This window comes from Anolis sagrei, chromosome 1 (genome assembly GCF_037176765.1).
Source record: "Anolis sagrei isolate rAnoSag1 chromosome 1, rAnoSag1.mat, whole genome shotgun sequence".
Classification (NCBI taxonomy): Eukaryota; Metazoa; Chordata; class Lepidosauria; order Squamata; family Dactyloidae; genus Anolis; species Anolis sagrei.
The window spans coordinates 116,257,794-116,278,799 of NC_090021.1; the positions used below are offsets into that span (position 1 = coordinate 116,257,794).

Sequence of the window (21,006 nt, forward strand, 5' to 3'; positions counted from 1 at the left end):
ACTTCTAAGAGTAGTTATGTATGTATGTATGTATGGTCTCAGGATAACATGCACACATTTATTGGGATAGACATTGAACTCAGAACATGATTCAGCATGCAGAATTCATACTGAATCATCTATCTTGTCATAAATAAAAATTGGTAAGAGATCCTAGGGAGAAAATCCTCCAAGCATGAATGATCAAACACTTTAATTGGCATGGATGGGGTAGTGCCAAAATGAATGCATGCTGGAAAAAAATGTACGGAATTATGCAGATAACAGAGGAGGTGACCTTAGGAAAAGTATAGCCATAATTTTGTTAATACTGCCCAATTAATAGCAGCACTGCAGATAATCTTGAATGATTAGACCAGAAGAGTTCCTTGTTCTTTAATGAATAACAAAATGAAGCAACATTGTGCTTTTGGAAAGGATAATGATAGTGTTATGCATAAACTGAAAACCGCATGTCCATTAGATTTTGAAATAATCCATCTCTAAACACATTTATTATACCATCCATGAAAAACAGGAAACAATCTTAATACATAAAATAATCATCCAAAATCCTCAATCCGGAAATATCTTTTTCAGGACTAGTCACACCATCACAAATATTTCAAAGGCTTTTTCTGAAACTAGGTGTAACATGAAAGAAAGTGCAGAAACCATTTGGTAAAATGGTACTTACACTACAACTGGTGTAAGTAATTTAATGTGGGCAATTTTTGAACAGCTGGAAACAAGGCCAAGAAATTCAGGTGTTTAGGGTGTTTCAGATTTGCGTTCCTAAGCCAGCAAGGACGCAATGACTTATTACCACATTTGAAAATATAAAATCCGCCTGTTACATGGCTTTACCATCTGTTTTCAGACTTTCTTTGAGTTGAGAAAAAAATTAGAGAAACATGGCCATTTTTTAATGAGCAAAGACTACTGAAGAGGAGAGCTGTCTAAATTCTCTGAGGGTACAAGTTAATCTGATTTCAGAAGCTCAGAAGGATCAGTTCTGGTTAGTACTTGGAAGGGAGACCATCAAGGAATTTTAGGTGCTGTAAACCAGTGGTTCTCAACTTGTGGGTCCCCTGATGTTTTGGCCTTCAACTCCCAGAAATCCTAACAGCAGGTAAACTGGCTTTTAGGCCAAAACACCTGGGGAACCACAGGTTGAGGACTACCGCTGTAAACTATTTTCAGAGAAAGACAATGACACATAACACCTGAGTACGCATTACCTAAGGAAAAAGGATCATGAAGTTGCTATAAGTTAGTGGGTGACTAGAAGGTACATACTTCACTTTCATGGGGAAAATGTGGGAATCCAAAGAAGGCAAATGAAAGAGACTACTCACCCCAAATGGGTGGAGCACAACATATATACAGCAAGCATTCCATGCCAGGACATAAAATAACTATAAATATACACGCATCAGTTATATCTACTTTAAAATCAGTTGTTTAAACCCATCTCAAAATACCATGCTGGCTCCTGTCAGGGGAGTGGGTTTCCGATTATTATTATATACTGTATTCATGTGTACAGCGCTTAGAAATAAACTACTCTTTGTTGAATGTAATTGCAGCCAATTCTGTGTACACAGAATTGCAAAGGTGCAATGATATCCTGTTTGCTTGAGACATAGCTTAATGGAACTCAGTTGGATTTTCATCTAAACTGGTTTATTATTGCAGTATAAATGACAGAAAGCACCTCAAAGTCTGATTTCTTAATTGTTTCAACTTTGCATACTATGAAGGAACATTTAGAAATAATTATTTATGCATAGAAATGAAATGTACATAGCTGTTTTTTTCTAAATATGCACAGAGGTGAGATTACAAATGGATGCATCCATGATTAATTTACTTTCTGAATACACAACTGGGCAACATGTATCCTTCTCAGTGTTATGCTGATTTAGAAAATAAACAGTTGAATTCTAGCCTTCAGCAGTAGAGCAGTGTTTTGACAATGGCCAACAAGTATTTGATTTTAAGATAAAATGTGTATTTGGAATAGTGTGATGTATATAATCTGCCAGCTGTAAAGCCCTTAAAGGTTAAAAGTTAATAGCTCTAGTGGCATCATGTTTTGAAAAAAGATAAAGCTTTAGATTCCTTTTCCCCTGATTTTCTATTGCAGTATTGTTGACATTAGTCAATTGTTTAGTTTTAGTTTTAATGCCTTAGATCAGTGGTTCTCAAAGTGTGCTCGGTGGAGAGACTGGGGCTCGATGAAGCATACTGAGGGGCTCCACAGTTCCCTCCCCTTCCAAGCTTTTCGTTATCTTTCCTGCTCCCCCCCCCCCCGCCTCTCTCACTTGCAAAGCCTTTTCCCCTTACTGTTATCACAGGCCAGATCATTTCCCCCTTGCCTTCTTTGCTTCCAAACCCCTATTTCCCTCTTTGATTGTGCTTTTCCTGCATAGCAGAAAGGAGTTTAATTGGGTGGCCCCAGGGGATTCTGCGGCTGCTGCTGTTGTTATTACAAAGGATGGGCAGCCATCTTGTTGGGGTACTTTGATTGTGCTTTTACTGCACTGAAGGCGGTTGGACTAGATAGGCCCTGAGGTTACTCCTATTAGTGACACACACACACACACACACACACACATTATATAAACAATAATATATAATATCTAAACATTTCTTGAGGAACTGCAAGTAATTTTTGCTTCAAAAAGGGCTCCATGACTAAAACAGTTCAAAAAACCCCTGCCTTCGATTATTGCAATGAGTATTGTTGGGCTTGTCCACATTTGAGTACTGTTTTTTTCTTTAAACTGACTTTGCCTAGACTTAAGTAAAATCAGTGGAAGTTGGTGGAAATTCCAAAGTAGTAGGGGCAGTCTAGATACTACGTTTTGATCTGATTTGGCCTGATACACTATCTAGACTGGTCACCAGTGCCATCGTCATTTTCCTGCACTGGTCCTCACAGGAAATTGAGTTTTTGTGTGACCAGCATGAAGCAGAGAGGCAATTTCCTTTTTTCTGCCTGGTCATGCAGGTGCCTGTGTCAATGCCTTATAAATGGCGTCACCAGAATGAAGGTGGGGCTATTGTCACCCTTCTTTATGGTTTCCATGTAGGTGCTCACTCCCAATCTCAGCAGAAGCATTTGTTATGGCCAGGAATATTGGCTGATTAGCAATGGTGGCAACGGTAATTCAGCAGATGTGCGATTTGGCAGAACGGATACATTCTCCAGGCTGTCTGAATAATTGTCCCAGATGCCACAAAGGGGGGAGGGGGCAGGGTGAACTGTCATCTTAGTGTGGCATTCAGTAGCCTTCCATTTTCAAAGGAATCAGAATTAAAAATAGATCCCATTCCAACTTAAAATCCATCCCATCTTGAAAGACCCAGTTTTAGCCATTTCATGCAGAAGGGGGGCAGTGGAGTCAATTCCTCCCCAACTTCACAATTCTCTTGTTTAAAAACTTAGGATTTTATCAGATTGAGGATCTCATCACACTAAAGCATGGATCCACTTTGAATCCAGTTTCTGCCTCCTGCAGAATTCTAGGAGTTTGAAGTTGAGAGAGGAGCTTTTAAATTCCTCAGCCAGACAGTCTGGGCCTCACTAAACTACAAACCCCAGAATTCTGCAGGAGGCAGAAACTAGATTTAAAGTAGATCCATGACCTAGTGTGATGAAGATAAAAATCTCAAAGGTAATAACCAGAAGTAGTTCTGCATTGTTTGATGGGCTCTGTGGGACTCCATATTTAAAGTTAAAAGAAATGAGGGGGATCCTGTATCTGATAAGGTTATTAAAGTGTCATTTGAATATTTAGAAATACAGTTTAGGCAATAGAAGAAAAAAAGCAACAACATTGCCAAGGCAAATGTGGAAGCAAATTCTCATGGGAGGGGTGGAATATTGTCTTCTTTTCCATACCTACAAATAAAACCAGTTCAGATAACCTTAATGACAACCCTGCACTACAAGGACATAAACTATGCCTTTCATGCTGCCAACATCTCCTTAAGTTTCTGACCAATTCTCCGGCTTTTATATTTTTATGTCACAGTGGCCAATCTATTTGATGTCCACAAACATCCCATTCAGTTGGGAGATTTTACATTGGCAACATGGAAAGTCACAGAAAGAAATGTAAAGAACAGAAAGCTAAGACAGAAACATACATCAATTGTCCTCACTCTAAATGCCAACATAGCATATATGCATACCTTATGAACTGTAGGATCTTCAGCCATGAAGATGTCAAATTCATTCTGCTTCTGCATGCAAAACAGTAGTTTAGTGAGGCCCAGGACTGCCTGACTGAGGAATTTTAGGGCCCCTCCCTAAACTACAAACCTTAGAATTATACAGGAGGCAGAAACTGATTTAAAGTGGATCCATGCTCTAGTGTGATGAGGTCGATGTCATAAACTTCATGTCTTATATGGAGTATCTGAAAACCACCCTTTGGTGTAGACTCCTCTTCTGTATTTCTGCATTTCTAGTATTTCTAGTATAGTCGATTTTAGTAACTGGTCACTTCTAAACACTTCTAATAAATTATAAGCTGCCTCCCCAATTGCACTTTGATGATTACCACCACCCCTCATATTAAGGCTGTGAGAAATGAACATTTTTGCAAATTATAGCCTTGGAGAGGCAGGATTCTTAACCCATTCACATTCAAATGTTTTTGCTGAAAACTCTTTCCAGTTGCTTTTTAGTAAAACATCAAAGTTGGAGTGGCAATGACAACAACAATACAAAGACAAATCTTCTTGGAAGACAGCAGTCCCAGTGTCTGTATCTGAGATATATAAACACTATCATGCAGGGAAGAAAACCTTGCATTCAGCTCAGAGACAATAACAAACAAAAGACAAATAGACAGCTCCTCCTTTAGTAGAAAGGATTGAGTAATATATTTCCATAATTGTAATGCCTTGGTTATTTTAATCACATTGACAGCATCATAAGTTGACATGATATTTGTTCTGCAAATGGCTTCATAACCTTGAAGATTAGCTAAAAGTACACTTACCATATTTAGTTAGTCAAAACATTTTGCCCCCTCCTTTTTTTTTCATCATGCTACCATATATGGGGTGTAAGTCCAACAACTAGGCAGACTCAAACAAGCTTTAACAAATGGGCAGAATAGTGCATTTTCAACTATGGCTTATGTTTTCTGGTTTTAATATTATTATGCAATTGAGAAAAAGGCATGCAGGTAAAGACATAAATACTTTTGAAGGATGAGGAATCTGCAGTATGTAAGTGACAAACTAGTAAAGAGAACAAGCATCTAACATGTTGGTTTAATTATGACTAACTGCCAGTTATTTCAGTGTAAATGAAATGCACCCAGATATGTTCTACAGCTTAGTATTTCACTTCTCCAGTTTAAGTACTTATGAGTAAGAGAAATTTTGCAACAGTAAATTATCCAGTCTTTGACATAAAATCAACAACACAAACTATCCCAAGTGCATACAAAATGTTCACTTATATTGTTGGATGTGTCCTCTCCTGTATAACCTCCCTAAAGTTGCCAGTTAAAAAGGGTTTCTGTACCTTTTTTGTCTGTTAAGCAGAAGGCATTTCAACAAGGACTCCTTGTAGGAGGGAATCCCGCCCCATTTTACTCTTAAACTTAATCCATCCCCCCACGTGCAAAACAAAACCACCACCACCCCCAAAAAACCCAGTCTGGATCAGATGGTACTTCTAAGATAGATTTGTTGTAATGGAAAATCCATTCTACTAGTAACTGACACACAACCCCAAATTTCCTTTAGAAGGCAAAAGTTTGCAAATGGAAGATGAATGGCCGCTTATTCTGCTAAAACATAGTTCAGCATGTATTAGCAAGAACAAAAGGACCTATTTTACTGCTGAGATTACAGAATACTTCTATTTATTGTAAAAGCAATTCTGCAATGTTTTATCCAGAGATCATACAGGATGCTGAAATAATTATTCATTTCCACTCAGGAATGGATGGACTGAAAAAGGCATAGTTGGGCATTCACTGGCTAAGAAGAAAACACAATAAATCTCTAGCTGATTTTTCCTTATGTCCTTTTCTATATTTCAACATAGAAAAAAGGAGTCACAAGCTGAGAAAATCAAGACCAACAATAGAAATTCCACTTCAATGTTGTGTAGAATTTTTTTTTTGCAGTTTTCAAGAGGTTATCATGGATTTATTTGGATTAGGGGTTTATACAACAAGCAATATAAACTTGAGAATGTGCTAGCTGCACAATGAACTTACACAGACAACTAAATTCATATAGATAAGGATTTCAATTTATGTAGCATTTCATTCTTCCCTTTGTAAATCACAAAAGCAGTAGGTACTCATTCATTTTCCTCTATATCCCTATTTCTCCCCAGTCTTCAAAATCATTGTCCACATCAATTAGCATTTAAAAATGCTTGATGTGGTTGCATCAATGTGCTTATGCATTCATGTATGCAGGTACAATTTCACGGGTCCTGTATTCCCCAGCCAACATCAGATACAGTCTTTGGAGTTGTAATTCTTTTACTAATTTTGTTCTCAAAGCAAAGAATGAGTAATTTTTTAAAACTTCTCCCTATTTCAAACTATCTTAAAAAACTCCTTTTCAAAGATCATATGCAGGATGGAATGTGGTCTATGCAATGCTCACATGCCTTTTTTTATACAGAAAACATCATTTTATGAACAAGAAACAATATGTGCAGAAAATAATATTTTAGTGCAGAATACGTCCCAAACTGTGAAGATTCTCACCAGTTGTTATGGATTCTCTTCATCATGCTTTCCTGACATTTAGAAAAATCTATTTTTAATCATGTTTTGACTGTTTTGCATATTTTCGACCCCTAGTTTGTGTATTGCTATTGGATATGCCAGTTGCCAACAGTACAAGTAATCTTGCATAGAAATAATGGCTTTGATTCAGATTTATCAGCAATGAAATTAGTAGGAAATCATGTCATCAATTATCATGACTAAATCTGGATCCAGCCTATTTCACACATGCCTTTTAAAATGTTTCAGAAGTAGCAATAATTCTTTAGCCTACCTGCTTAAGACAGATGCATATGACACTTTGTCAGACAAAAACAACAAGCTTACAGATCAACTAGATATTTTGCAGTGATGTGATACTTTTCTTTTTAAATAGATTTTTCCTTTGCTGCTGTTCCTCTGAAAAATTTGCTACTCCGAGGAGTTTTGCAATCCAGACTGTTGTGTACAGCTAGGATGAAATCCAACACAGGAATCCGACATCAACTTGAAAAACTAAACTTCTAAATTAGCAATGAAGTCTAAGTAGTTTACGATGTAAGAAGAAGGGAAATGTTATCTCTGGAATATAAAGATCCCCAAAGAAACTGGCCTTAAGGTGAGGAAAATAGAGCAAATTACAGTAGTATGGCAAATTACAATAAAGCAAGTTACAGGAAAAAAAAGAAAACTTCTTATTTTCCTTATCCCTAAATTACCAATTGAGTCAGTTCTAAAGCATGTTTTAGAAAGAAATCTTGGATCTCATTCACCTGTATAATCTACACAAGTTAAAGTGCCTCTCCTCTTCTGACATATTTATATGAAGATGATGGTGAAAAGGACAGAGAAGGAGCAATTATGTCCCTAGTCTGACTAACAAAAAATCAGCAAACTTGCACATTGTCTTAGACAAGTCACTTGTGGTGCCCAGAAATTCTCTGTGACATAATATGATTCTATCCAAACTATGCTAGCTTGCAATAGTAACAATAACAAGAAGAACATTTGATTTCTTACCCGCTTCTCCTCATGGCTCTAGGTGAGTTCCAACATTGCTAAAGTACACACAATAATCTAAAAACATTCTACAAAATACACATATTAAAACATATTTCTACACAATACATATTAAAATACACAGAACAAAAATTAAAGATAAGACACAAGTTTAAAATTCATAATTAAAAACTGGGATTAAATACTCTATGACTCCATTTTTGTCTCCTGAAGATCTTTTGCACTTTTACCTGAAGCACATCACATAACATTTATCTTCATAAATTTATTGAGCATGAAGGGTTGAAACTAATTGACAGAATAGGAAGAATCAGGAGGAGGGATGGGCACTGGAGTACTGACATCCAAAGGACAGTATGAGCCAAAATGTCTATCATAGGTTCCAGAATCCAGAATATATGGGAGAAAATTGGACAGGCCTCAGGCTTCCATACTGTAAAGAAACCATCATTAAATGCTAAAGACTTGAAGCATCATCTAAAGGGCATTAGTGATTGTCATTTATCCACAACAAACATACACCACACAGGTCATGTCTAACCACATATGCAAATACACACACACACACACACACACATACACACACACATACATGTGGACAAAAGAACTATAAGAAGCTTATAAAGAAATGGAACTTAGGGATATTTTCCCAAAACAAACAAACAAAATTGGCTTTGTTGGCTTATGGAGGGAGAGAAGCAATCAGGTCCTTGTTGTAAATCCATGCCAGATCTAGAAAAATAATGCATGGCATCCAAACAAACTGCCCATAATTCCACAAACATATGCATATACATTGTGCACATGCACCTGTTCCTTTGCAAGAAAAAAGTCTTTAAAACTAGTAGCTCAATGTTAAATATTCACAAGGTGAGTGACACCAGATTCATTATAATTAAATCATATTAGAATCACTGAACTGAATCATTTTATAGCTTTACAATTATCTTGCAGACAATGTACCCGGTAATTTTGGCTAAATGCTTAAGTATCCAATTTGACCTGAAGGGTGCTGTTTTCGACTTGCATGGTGGCTAAATATATTAATGTCCCAGAAAATGGTTCATACTCCATTTATTGCAAAATACTCCCTTTTTAATAGGCAGCAGCATAAAACTTAATGTTAAGATGTATCCCCCTCTTTTACAAAAACTTCAAGCATAAGCTTCTAGAAAGTTTTCTCTGTGTTTGCAGTCTTTATTGTACTGTGTATCCATTGAATTTAATATCTTTATGAATTGAAGTAACTCAAATTTTGGAGAGAGAAGAATTATTTTCAGTTTTATGGTTACCAGCCTTCTTCACAAATCATTACTAGCATCTTCTGCAAAAGAATATCTATAGATTTCATAAAAGCTTATTTTCATGATTGCTATATATCAACACACTTTGAATTTTTAAATATGACTATGTGTGAGAGAGTGTGATATATATATGTGTGTGTGTGTGTGTGTGTTTGTCTCTGTGTGACTCTACTACTTGTGTAGAGTGCTGGAAGCAACTACTCTGACTCTAGGCAGATTATAGGCACTCTTGCAACCTCATCAGACAGGGGAATAATTGGTGACATGCTCCACATCACTGCCCCTTTAAGTACAAAGTCTGCCAGCTCCAATTACATGGCACACAACTAATTCAGGTGGAGCTCCATGCTTAAAGAGGCAGCAAGATGGGAGGCATCCTATGTTTTGCCAGGAACAATGGGGTGGGGGAGCCAGACAGTCTATGCTTCCCCCCATAGACGGCTCAGCTGGGTGAATCAGGTGATGCGGGTTAGGGTTAGGACATGCCTATTTGACTCAGCATTTTAGCATCTATATATGGCAATGAATTATAAAAATCTGACAAGAAAGAGACCAAAAATATTAAAGAAAGAATATGTTATATGGTCTGGTTTGTCTTCTACACAGGACAAACAAACAATTTTAAACACTTAGTTTAATAGACAATTGAGAAGTAATGAGTATTAACTGTCTTCACAAGGGGCAGATTTAAATTTAAACTATGGTGAGAAGTAGTCTCCAGAAAGCCTCAAACATTCAGCTATCTACCAAAATGAGTTTCTATTCTTCCCTCTGGGAAAAAGAGGAGAGAACTTTTAACTTTTCATTTACTACTGGGAAAGTAGATAGACAAGAGAGAATGACTTTAAGATAAATACAGTATGAACCATGTATTTGTGGAAGATATGTTCCAAGACACACACACCATAATGGATGCCTGAAACCATGGATTTTGACTGTACCTAGGTCAGAAGCAGGCCATAGAAATACACGGGAAAACCTAGAGAAGCCCACAAACGGGTTTTTTTTGGGGGGGTGGGGGTGTCTGCATGTGCAAGTGAAACCATGAATATCAAATTCATAGACAAGAGGGTCACATTGTAAATTTTAAAAGAGAGTGGTATAGTTCTCCTTGTGATAAGAAACCCTTGTCTTCACTGAACCATTTCATATTGCATATTGAGGCACAAATGATGGAAAGCACCTTGCTACAGAATGGACAAAAGTTTTGACATAGAATAATGAAATGTAGGGAACAAGGATTATAAAAAAATGTGTTTTTTAAACAAGATGAAAGATTAAAACATATTTCAAGGAGAACTATAGGGTCTATTGACTCAAACAATTGTGTATTTAAGTCTAGCTGAACAACACTATTTTTACCATCATCATACAGGGAGCATACCACTCCCCTGTTATGTCAGCTCCACTGGCTGCCAATCCAGTTCCGAGCACAATTCAAAGTGCTGGTTTTGACCTACAAAACCCTATAAGGCTCCGGCCCAGCGTACCTGTCTGAATGTATCTCCTTCTATCTCGGAGTTTAAGATCTTCTGGGGAGGCCCTGCTCTCGGCCCTGCCTTTATCACAAGTGAGACTGGCGGGGACGAGGGACAGGGCCTTCTCGGTGGTGGCCCCTCACCTGTGGAATGCGCTCCTCAGGGAAATTAGGTCATCAACATCCCTCCTCTCTTTCAGAAGGAAGCTAAAGACCTGGATATGGGACCAGGCCTTTGGGTAAGCTGGCAGATGGATAAAAGACAATGGCGACCAGAGTAGGAAAGGACAATGACAATGCTGGATGGATTATGGATTTATGAATTGACGAATATTGACCACAAGATGATTTTATTGCTGCTGTTGTTTTAATTTGACTGTTTTAATTAGTTATAACTGTCGTCGTTATATTGTAAATTGTATATTGTATTTTGTGAATTGTTGGGCATCAAATTGTGCCTCTTGTAAGCTGCCCTGAGTCCCCCCTAGGGGGTTGAGAAGGGCGGGGTAGAAGACTCCAAATAAATAAATAAATAAAAATACCTGAAGCAAAATTTCAAAATAATGTCAAGTTTTTCTTTTGTTTGTATTGAAATTCTTAATAATGCTCAGTATTACCAATATAGTCAAGTAAGTCTGGAAATCAGGGAGGTCTGATAACTGTAGAGTCTCAGGGCCCGTCCAGACAACCCCTTTATTGCAGAAACTTCCGCAATAAAAAGGGAGCTGTCCAGATGATGTCACTGGGAATAATGATTCTATTGCCAGAACCTTTGAAACTAACAAAGGCTAATATACCCTTTCCCCATTTTCCTTCCACAAATATTTATTATAAGCCTTATCCATCATAATTAATATATTAATTGAAACAAGATTCAAGAGAAAATCTTATAACTGTTTCAATGAAATATAATTTAAGAGTACAGCTTGCCCTGCAGTTTGTTCATTTTGCCATGTCAAAAGTCTATTGCTTAAAGGTGTATTATTCTACAGTACAATTAATTGACTAAGCATGGTTGCTCACATAGTGCTCCATAGGTATTATAAATCATACAAGCCCCAGTTTGCTAAGAGAGATTTTACTGCCTTAGATGTAGTCCTAATGAGTTTTCAGATATACTATATCAATTACTTTTAACTGCTTCGAGCTGCAAAAATAAATAAATAAATAAAATTCCTGTAGTCTTATAGTCCATTTTTTTTCTTTTAGCATTTCTATTAGAATGACACATTATGTATGCCTTGTTTATCATATAGAGAGGGCAGTCATTGCTATTAGCACTCTTGACAAGCTTATTTAGAAAGCATGAATAGAGATGATCTCTTCTTGAAGGACAGCAACCACTATATACCATAACAGTAAGGTCAAATAGCAACTACTTCTGTGAAGATATATAATCTCAGTACAAATCATCTCCTTCATCTTTGCGTCTTATTACACATTGGCCAAGATGGCTAAGTGCCATATACATTAGGTCTCCTGATGCTGTGTTAACTCCAGAACTAGAGGTGTACCAGCATTATATCTCTGTCTTTGGACTATAGGACATTTGAATCTAGTATAATTTGGTTTTCCTTTCACTCTGTGCTTTCTCTACTCCAGTGTGTGTCTGTGTCTGTACCTGCAAACAGATATTAAGCAGATGTTAAATTATCAAGTTTTGCTAACCATGTTGAGTCAGAAGCAAATTAAACAAATAACTCTGCAAATGGAGAAAAACTCATTAGACCTTATGTTGAGAGGTCACCATCTTATGAATTACCGAAGCTAGGACCTGTTTGTGTGTCATTTGAAGCTATATGCCCCACCCTTTCAAGTGGTAAGAGTTTCATTTATGGCTGGTCCATGGTTTCAAATCAAGTCCATCTTTTTGAAACAAAGAACTGCAAAGCTTTTAGCTAGTTCAGTATTCTTCTAATCAAAATCTTCTTAAATCTGCAACCAGCTCCAGTAATGGCATTATTCTGTAGCATACTGAACTTCACTGCTAAATGTGAGATTGAACCCAACTGTCTTTTATTCTGTTCCAGAACTCTATCCTGTATTGCACTGTACTGACTATTATAATTTGCCTGGGGAGAAATAAAACTTGACAAAGGCATTCTAAATCCAAGCCTATCTACTGCACATCCATCCATCATATAGCATATCCACTATTCTGTGATCACAAACATCTGTTTCTTGTAAGCTAAGGACCATACTGAGAGGGAAAACTGCTGCCATTTCAACTTTTGGAAAATGCTTAATGAATTGGAACCCAATGACGTCAATATTGAACAGCAAGCAACTAGTTTAGAATGACCTTTCTGCCATGAAATTACAGGTCAATACATTACAGAATACTCCAATGGGTGCATTTCATACCCTTTAATTCTGTGAAATCTCACTGCTAAATTCTTAAGAAGCCTTGAAACATGTTCTTCTCTTTCTTTGCAATTCCATAGAGATTTGCAATTTTTGAAACACTGGAATGAATCCATCTTTTCATCTCAGTGAGTATTCAAAGCAGTATATGATATCCACTTCATGAAAATAATGTGCAGTTTAATGGCTTTCAGACACTTGCATCAGCTACTATTATTGTTTTTGTCTGTACAAGACAAATATTAACTTTATGGATGAATCCCTCAAAGATATTTCATGCCTACCAATCTTCCAATATACCAGCATCAGACACTCCAGTCTATCAATTTAATGTCTGATTTGATAAATAATGATCCTAAAGGTAGATTGCAATTTGCAGGGCATTATTTGTAGCAAGCAGTTCAACTAGCTTTGCTTTTGTAATTAAAACAGGCTACCCTTTTATTTCAAAAACCCTTTAGCCATTCCGGAGGAGGATAGGAAAGCTCTGTGATTGAGGAAATCAATACTAAGTTTAACAGAGAAAACACAAATTGATACTGAGACAACTGATTCCTTAGTGGTTCGGTGACCAAAGCTTGTGGCAATAAGGTTAATTTTTAATCTTGTATAAATTCTCTCCTCCTGAACTAAAGTACTGTATTAAAGGATTTGTGCTCATACAGATTTAACAACTCTTCTAAGCTGAAGGATTTCTAATCAGTACCATTGGTTTTCTCTGAACTTGTTAAATGGCTAATAGAATATAATCACACTTTTAAAAAGTGCTAAGAGATATTAATATTCCTTATTTAACTACTTAAAAGGAGCTAAGAGACACAAAGCAGATAGTTCCACAGCATATCTTAACGAGAGCTCTTGGAAGCAGAGGCACTGGACCAAATTGTTTGCCTTGAAAACTGGTTTCATGAGATCCATTTGAAATTCCTACCGAAATTACAGATAGTTCCTTCTGCCCTTCTAGAGCTTCACTCTTCTGAGATAAACAGGTTTTTCTCTTCGGGAAAAGGTGAGATATATATCAAACAAATAAGGATGCTGTTTTATTGAAGGAGTCTTTCATTTTCTTTCCACGCTAACCTCTGATCGAAACAAATCATAATGTTACAAATAGTGAATCATAATGTTCAAATAAAATGGGCTAAAAACTAAACACAGAGAGAGAAAGAAAAAGAGAAATATGCCATATATCTATCTAGTTCTCACCTATATAATTCATCATCATCATCATTATGGATAAATTAGAAATAAGCTACTCCATAATGCATGCTTTAGATACTCATTAATTTACATTATGTGTATAATCAGAATATGAAATAAGTGGATGTTCTGTTCATGTAAATAACAGAACTTATGTTGAAAATTTCCATTTGGAATTCAAACCAGCCAGTCTAGTGGAGAATATCAGTTATCAACTAACACGGATGATCAGAGGGGATTAGCAAACAGCACTAAAGGATCCTTAAACTAGACCTGAATATACACTGCTATATAAGACCTCTTCACATTAGAAATCAGTAGTGGTGACAGGTTTTTTGCACTTTCACCACAGAAACCACTGGCTTCAATCACACACTAGAAAAGTACTTGTGGGGTGGCTCCATGGTGGAAGTCCCCAAAAAACCCTCCCGGTACCAAAAAATAGTGGCATATGATGGGAGGTTCCCCATATTTCCATAGGAAAATGTAGGCTGAGCCAGCTTACTGAGGCTTCCCCTGTACAATGAGGTATAGGAGAAGCTGGGACAGTGCAGGCATGAGGCAACAGATCCCTAAACTCCCAAGCTCCCAAAGCAACAATACTCAACAATTCCAACAGTGTGTGAAGAGGTCTGTAGTGAAATCTACCTTTAAGGTGTCCAGGCCGAAGCCTGAAAGTCAGTGGCTGTCATCTTGAAAGACAGGCAGAAGCAGGAGGAGGAGTCAAGCCGACTCCTGATTGGTCAGAGCAATTAGGGGAGGAGTCGGTTGAGAGAGGGAAAGAGGCTGTCAGCTTTTGACAGGGGGGAGAAGTGTCTTGACATCAGACACAGAAGGAAGGGATTTTTAGGAGAGGAAGCTAATTAGGGTTCTGACAGAGAAGAAGAGTTTTTAAGTGAGCCTTAAGGATAGGGAATAAGGTTGAGACAAGGGCTAGGGTTTTACTGTGTTGAGAGGGCCAGTAAAAGAAAGACTTGTCTTCTTATACTTAGGGAAAGTATAAGAGAGTTTATTGTCCTGTGTGTGAGACAGATAGGAGTCTGTTCTCTAAGTGATACTGTTTCTAAGGATAGAACAGTATGTTTAAGGAAACTCACAGTTTTAAAAGCTTCGTTGTCAGTGGAACTACTTGTTTAAATAACTAAGTCTTATTAACTTAATTACGCTTCTGTACCGCTCATTATATGAGTAGATATTTGTTTAAAGTTCAATAAACCTTTTCTAGTTCACTTTTGACTGGTGTCAGCCTCAGTCTGTCAAGCACTTTTAAAGTCCAGTCAGCCAGCGAAGAAGCAATAGAAGAACTAAGGGCAAACACACCTTACCTACAACACATTCACACTTTTGGTTCCTCAGACCAATAAAAGCTGAGGTGGTGGCAGTCATATCTACTAGAAACATCGGTCATTGATATATTTAACCTATGGTCAGCAGATAACTACGTTACAAGGTCCATAATGTAGCTTGGAGCAACATTATATGCTCAGTGTAGACTCATGTAATGCGGTTACATATAATTCAGCTCCAGACAGCATTATGTGACAGTGTAGATCCAGCCTAAGAGAACTGAACTATCAACCCAAGGATTCCACAGCAGTTAAAGTTAAGTCATGGGATATAATTGTGAAATATGAAAGATCTCTGAGGCTTTTCATCCCAGACTTTTATACTGAGAGCACCTCCATCAAAGAAAAAAAAGGATCTGCTAGTCCCAGGTTTTGTTCCTGTACAAACGGATTTTATTTTGGAGATCTGCATTATGTTCTTTTCAGGGAGAATATTATTATATTCCCAGAAAACTCCTGTCATTACCAAGTATTGTTCAGTTACACTCCCCAGGTCAGTTTAAATTAAATAAATATTTAGCAATGCAAACTATACCTCTCCATGGCAGTTAACTTATGTTTTATGTAGAAGAAACAAGGTTGTCTACTAGCAGCTACATTTGCAAACTAACAGCAAATATGAAATTATAATAAGAGGTTTTCTCTGAATCTGATCAATAGAAGATGAATTAAGCCTCATAAAAATGAGCTATAATATTCTTCCTTGCCAAATAACATATAAAAATGTGTGCCCCCCCCCTTTTTTTCCGAATAATTTAACTGTCTCCAGCTTGATTGGCCTTTGTCCTGGAGCTCACCCCTAATTAAGCTAAAACTAGACACAAGGTTCATAGCAAAGATCTCTGATGGCTTGGGCCGCCTGCCCTAAAAACATTGAAGCTTTGATTGAAAAAAGGTCCTTTTACAATCACCTTTGTTCTAATGTCCTCCAGCCATTATAACTATGAGGTCAATGTTTTGGAAATGTATCCCTTCAGGCCTGTTATGGCAGCTATAAACACTACCTGAAGTATTCAGTTGCCACATCTTCTTTACACCCACTTTGCTTTTTTTTTTCTTTTTCTTTTGAAACCTGCAGCATCTTGTGATATTCTATGCACCTACCCCAAATTTATTCTCTCCTGAGGGGTTTATCTTCAAGAAGACCCCTCATGAATGCAATTGTCTCTCAAAGGGTCATTGATCAATAATGCCACACCACAAAAGTTCTGCCTGGTAAAGTATGCTTCCTTTGTTCACACAGTCATCTTAATTAGATTGTTCAATACTAGGGCCTTTATGGGGAAGATTGGCCATTCACCTTGCAGGAATTCCCTACATCCCCTTCGCTGTTGAACAATTGTCAAGGATTGTCTCACCAAATTTAGGCAGAGAATATTTCCTGCCCAATTCCTGTCTATGCAGACATTTCAGACCAGGTTGGTCCAATTTCAGAGCAAGCTGTTCAAGACAACCTTCACACTAGTCTTTTTTTTTTTGGCATTTACAGATTTTAGGGTTTTATGGGTCTCACACTTGACTTTTGGAAAATAGCTTTGTCGAAATTAAAGGACTGTTTGTTCCTCCATGAGTCTAAGACTGATGAGAGTTGAAAGGGCTGATGTTCATAGGACACAGGAAACTCCAAGCGCTCATGCTTGTTTGATATGCACTGTTGCAGTCATCCAATCCCTTTTCTTCATGGTCCTCACTCTAGCTAACCATTACCCCCTTATTAGGTCCAATTTATGGCTCTCTCTCCTATGGGTCCTTTAGCTTTTATAGGGTTTCCATTCAGATATACTTGAGATATTACCAGAACCTTCTTCATAGGGAGGGATGGAGTCTATACTGTGGCAAGTACATGAAGAATATACCAAAGTTTCAAAGGATTTTTTCATATCACTTGCATTGGTCAAAGATGATTATCCTGGAATTTGGACTTATCTAAACTGACTGTTTTAGCATACCTTTCCACCCTGCTGATCATCCTATTCCAGAAAAATAACCTGACTGCCAGGAAGAGCATGGAACTTTCTATGTGTTTAAGATGACTAAGGACAATGGTTGTCAAGTTCCCCAGGTCAAAATTGCTGGAAAATCACTATTGGTGTGAAACCTATTGCCCAGTCTTATCAAAAGCATACATATAAAATCTTTATGTTTTTCATTGAATTGATCATATTTACATAACAGCCCCATTGTGGTTATGAGGCTCACCCTTTGTGCAAACTGGACTTGGTCAATAATCTCATCATGAATTGTTTTACATATTGTCTCTCTACACATGTTGCCTGTTCACCCCTCTTCTGAGAGGACCTTTCCAAGTGATTCTGGCTCCAATCTCTCCAATGATAGCTGTTCATTTTTCCTGCCATGAAAGTGACTCCATCCACTCCTGACATCATGAGAATTCTTCAGCTGACGGGGGCTCAGATTGAGATTGGTCTGATTTTTGACCAATTAGAGGAGGGTGTGAGGACTTTGAATAGCTGTCAATGAGGATAAAATGTCTTGATTGTATTGTATGGTTATTAGGCCTGGGTAACAACGGAAAAATTTGTTTCTAAAATCGATTTGTATTTGGGGTTTTTTTTGTTTCAATATTTAAAATAATTACAAAATTTTCCCTTAAAAAAGTTCGGTATTTACGAAATTTCGTAAATGTGAAAAAAGTTACAAAACATTAACGAATCAATTTCCGAAACAATAACGAATCGATTCGTTAATGGCGGACGCGACCGCGAAATATGCTAAAAAACCTCCAAAAACTTCTGAAGCTTCCCTCTCCCTCTGTTGTTGACTGTTGGTGTGATATTATAATTTTTTTTCACTAATTAAACAAAAAACTTGCCCCAGACATGCGGAAATAATAATGAAACGACCTCAGAACAATAACGGAACGAATACAATAATGAAATACGAAGCATTTACAAAACGTGTTTAAAAATTCGTTTTTTTAAAAAAATGCTCCAGAATGGTTCGTTATTGTTTTGTAATTGAAAAAAAAACGAATTATTAACGAATTACGAATTAACGAAACGAAACTGCCCAGCCCTAATGGTTATGTCTGATCTTTTTGAGTGGAGAATCTGTATCAGACATCCTTTCAGGCCCCTGTTCCTGTTGCCTTCAAACATGGCTTGTGTGTTGATCTGAATTTCAAGGTAGCAGAGCACCAGGCTCTCCACACACTCCTATGGTGGCTAGTTGTATCTCGGCTTCAGTAGCAGCATCTGGTGTCTGTATCATATTGCACCCAGATATCACAATTATAGAATTTGTTTCTCAGATTAGAGATAGGACATGGAATATGTCAATTTCTTGTTTGTTTGCAGCTTCAAGAGGTTTAGCAAGTGTTACGAATGTATGGGTTCCTGTTAAAGATCCTATATTTTCCTATGGCATGAAAAGTTTAGAAATCAGAATTAGAAGAATTGGATTTTAAAAGTATCATGTGATCAGGATAATATCATGGGCCTGGTACAATCCTAAGAGACAGAAAGAACAATCCTAAGAGGTATCTTGTTAAAGACCCTATATCTTCCTCTTAGGAGTGTACCAGGCCCATGATATTATCCTGATCACATGATTCCCCATCTGTGAAGTATACATAATACTTTTCTTTATCCAATTCTTCTAATTCTGATTTCCAAACATCTTTTCATTCCATTGTTACAGTTTCAAACAAGAGCCAGGTTTGTGTCACATCTTGTCTCACTTCTGTAGTCATTTCAGGATTGAAAAGATCCACTCTGAGATAAGACTGGTCTGTATGCTTGGCTCCCCACTTTGGGGATTCTATTATTAGATATTTGGATGAAGATTGTCCAGATACAAAACTAGCTTGGTGAGTGTGAGATCTACTCTCATGGGAAAGTGTGCAATGGAACCATCTATATGGAACTACTATGAAACCATCACAAGAGCCATGAAGTTGTTTTTTTTCCCCCACAGACAGACTGGGATGTTGTTCTTCACCAAGTTGGCCATAAGGTGGACAGGGCCTGAATGCATGTTTTCTGTTGCTTAGAGCCTCTAAAAGCTATTACCAATAACATTGTGGCCATATTTAATTTCTCTAATGTGTTTATATATGTTTTATGCTTCCCTTAACTTCCAACCTCTATGTGACTTCTTAGAAGTTGGGAGGGGAGTGCAGTTGATGCATTTACTTAATGCATTTAACATGGTGACTGAATAGTCATAGAATGCTTCTAAGAACACTAGAATATTGACAACATTCTTGCTTCAGAACTGACCACGTACAACATAACTTTGCTAACAGTTGGTACCTTAATCTTTAGTGAGGCATGAAATCTTTATAAAGTTGGAAATACTTATAGTTTCAGAAAATCGATGAAGGGATTTCTTCCTTAGTTGGCTTCAATAAAGTGCACTGATACTTTACCATTTGGGGGGGGGGGGGGGGGAGATTATATGCCTTTTAATCCAAAAGTGGAAAAATGTGTAAATGTACCTTTTTTCCACACACCTAAATTTGGTGTTTTTGGTGACATTTTTATTGGAATGAGTTGAAATTTGGCACAATTATAGATCTCATAAGAACATAAGTAAGGGCATGTTGTAGGGCACCAAAGATAGGAAGTCCAGAAATAGGGCATAAGTACAACAATCCTCAGTGTAATGTTTATAAATAAGAAAACGTTGAGTTTATAATGGAAGCACACACTCTCTTTCCTCTGAACAAACACTCCAATTCCTCTTTAATTCATATTGCTTTATATAATAATATATTCTATTTCTCTCACACACATACACATGCATACACATGAATGCGTAACATAATCAACCATTTTGTTGCATGTCCAAGAAATCCTCAATGATATTTTATGCTAAAAATGAACAAAACTAACATTCAACATCAGCATGCATTAAACAGCAGCTTCACAGTTTGTTCATTTTTTTCTTTGATTTTGCCCTGTCTGGTAGTATTTATTTTTATTGATTTGCTGTTATTGCTTGCTTCTGGAATACGAGGTAAGAAGGAGATGGAACAGCATGATATGCAATGTTGATAAAAGGCTTTTGTTGTTATTCTCATCAGCATCACTGCTTTTCTCTTTCTGGAATGAAAATTAAGACAACTTTTGCAGAGAATCAGGATGTTATAGCTTTGGAAGCATGTCATTTCCCACAGTTTGAGCCTCAGATGAGCTTATACTATTAAACATTTACAGTAACTTGTTGTACACTAACAATTTACATAGAACCTCTTAGTGTATCCCAGAATACCAGAAGCCCTGCTGTTCATGAGAAGATTCTAAAATTTGGAAGGTTTATTCAAGTTTCATGGAGAATAACAAAAACCAAGTACACAGGCCCCTTCTACACTGTCCTCATATCCCAGGATCTGATCCCAGGTTATCTGCTTTGAACTGGATTATATGAGTCTTCACTGCCAGATAATCTGAAATAAGCAGATAATCTGGGATCAGATCCTGGGATATAGGGCAGTGTAGAAGGGGCCACTGTGGGGACCTAATAATGGAGTACTTGCATTTGAACTCTGGGTGGGTTCAGATAACACAGATATTAAAGAAATATAAATTCAGTTC

General features: G+C 37.3%; 1 protein-coding gene and 1 long non-coding RNA gene across 4 annotated transcripts in view; one reads left to right on the forward strand and one right to left on the reverse strand.

Moving 5' to 3' along the window:
- Window positions 1-21,006, forward strand: part of EYS (eyes shut homolog) — a 1,026,188-nt gene that overhangs the window by 26,231 nt on the left and 978,951 nt on the right. The gene's annotated exons all lie outside the window — the stretch shown is intronic.
- Window positions 20,154-21,006, reverse strand: part of LOC137096999 (uncharacterized) — a 63,399-nt gene continuing 62,546 nt past the window's right edge. The window contains exon 3 of the long non-coding RNA XR_010909886.1: window positions 20,154-20,514. This is a non-coding gene — a long non-coding RNA (uncharacterized lncRNA). The remainder of the gene's footprint in view (window positions 20,515-21,006) is intronic.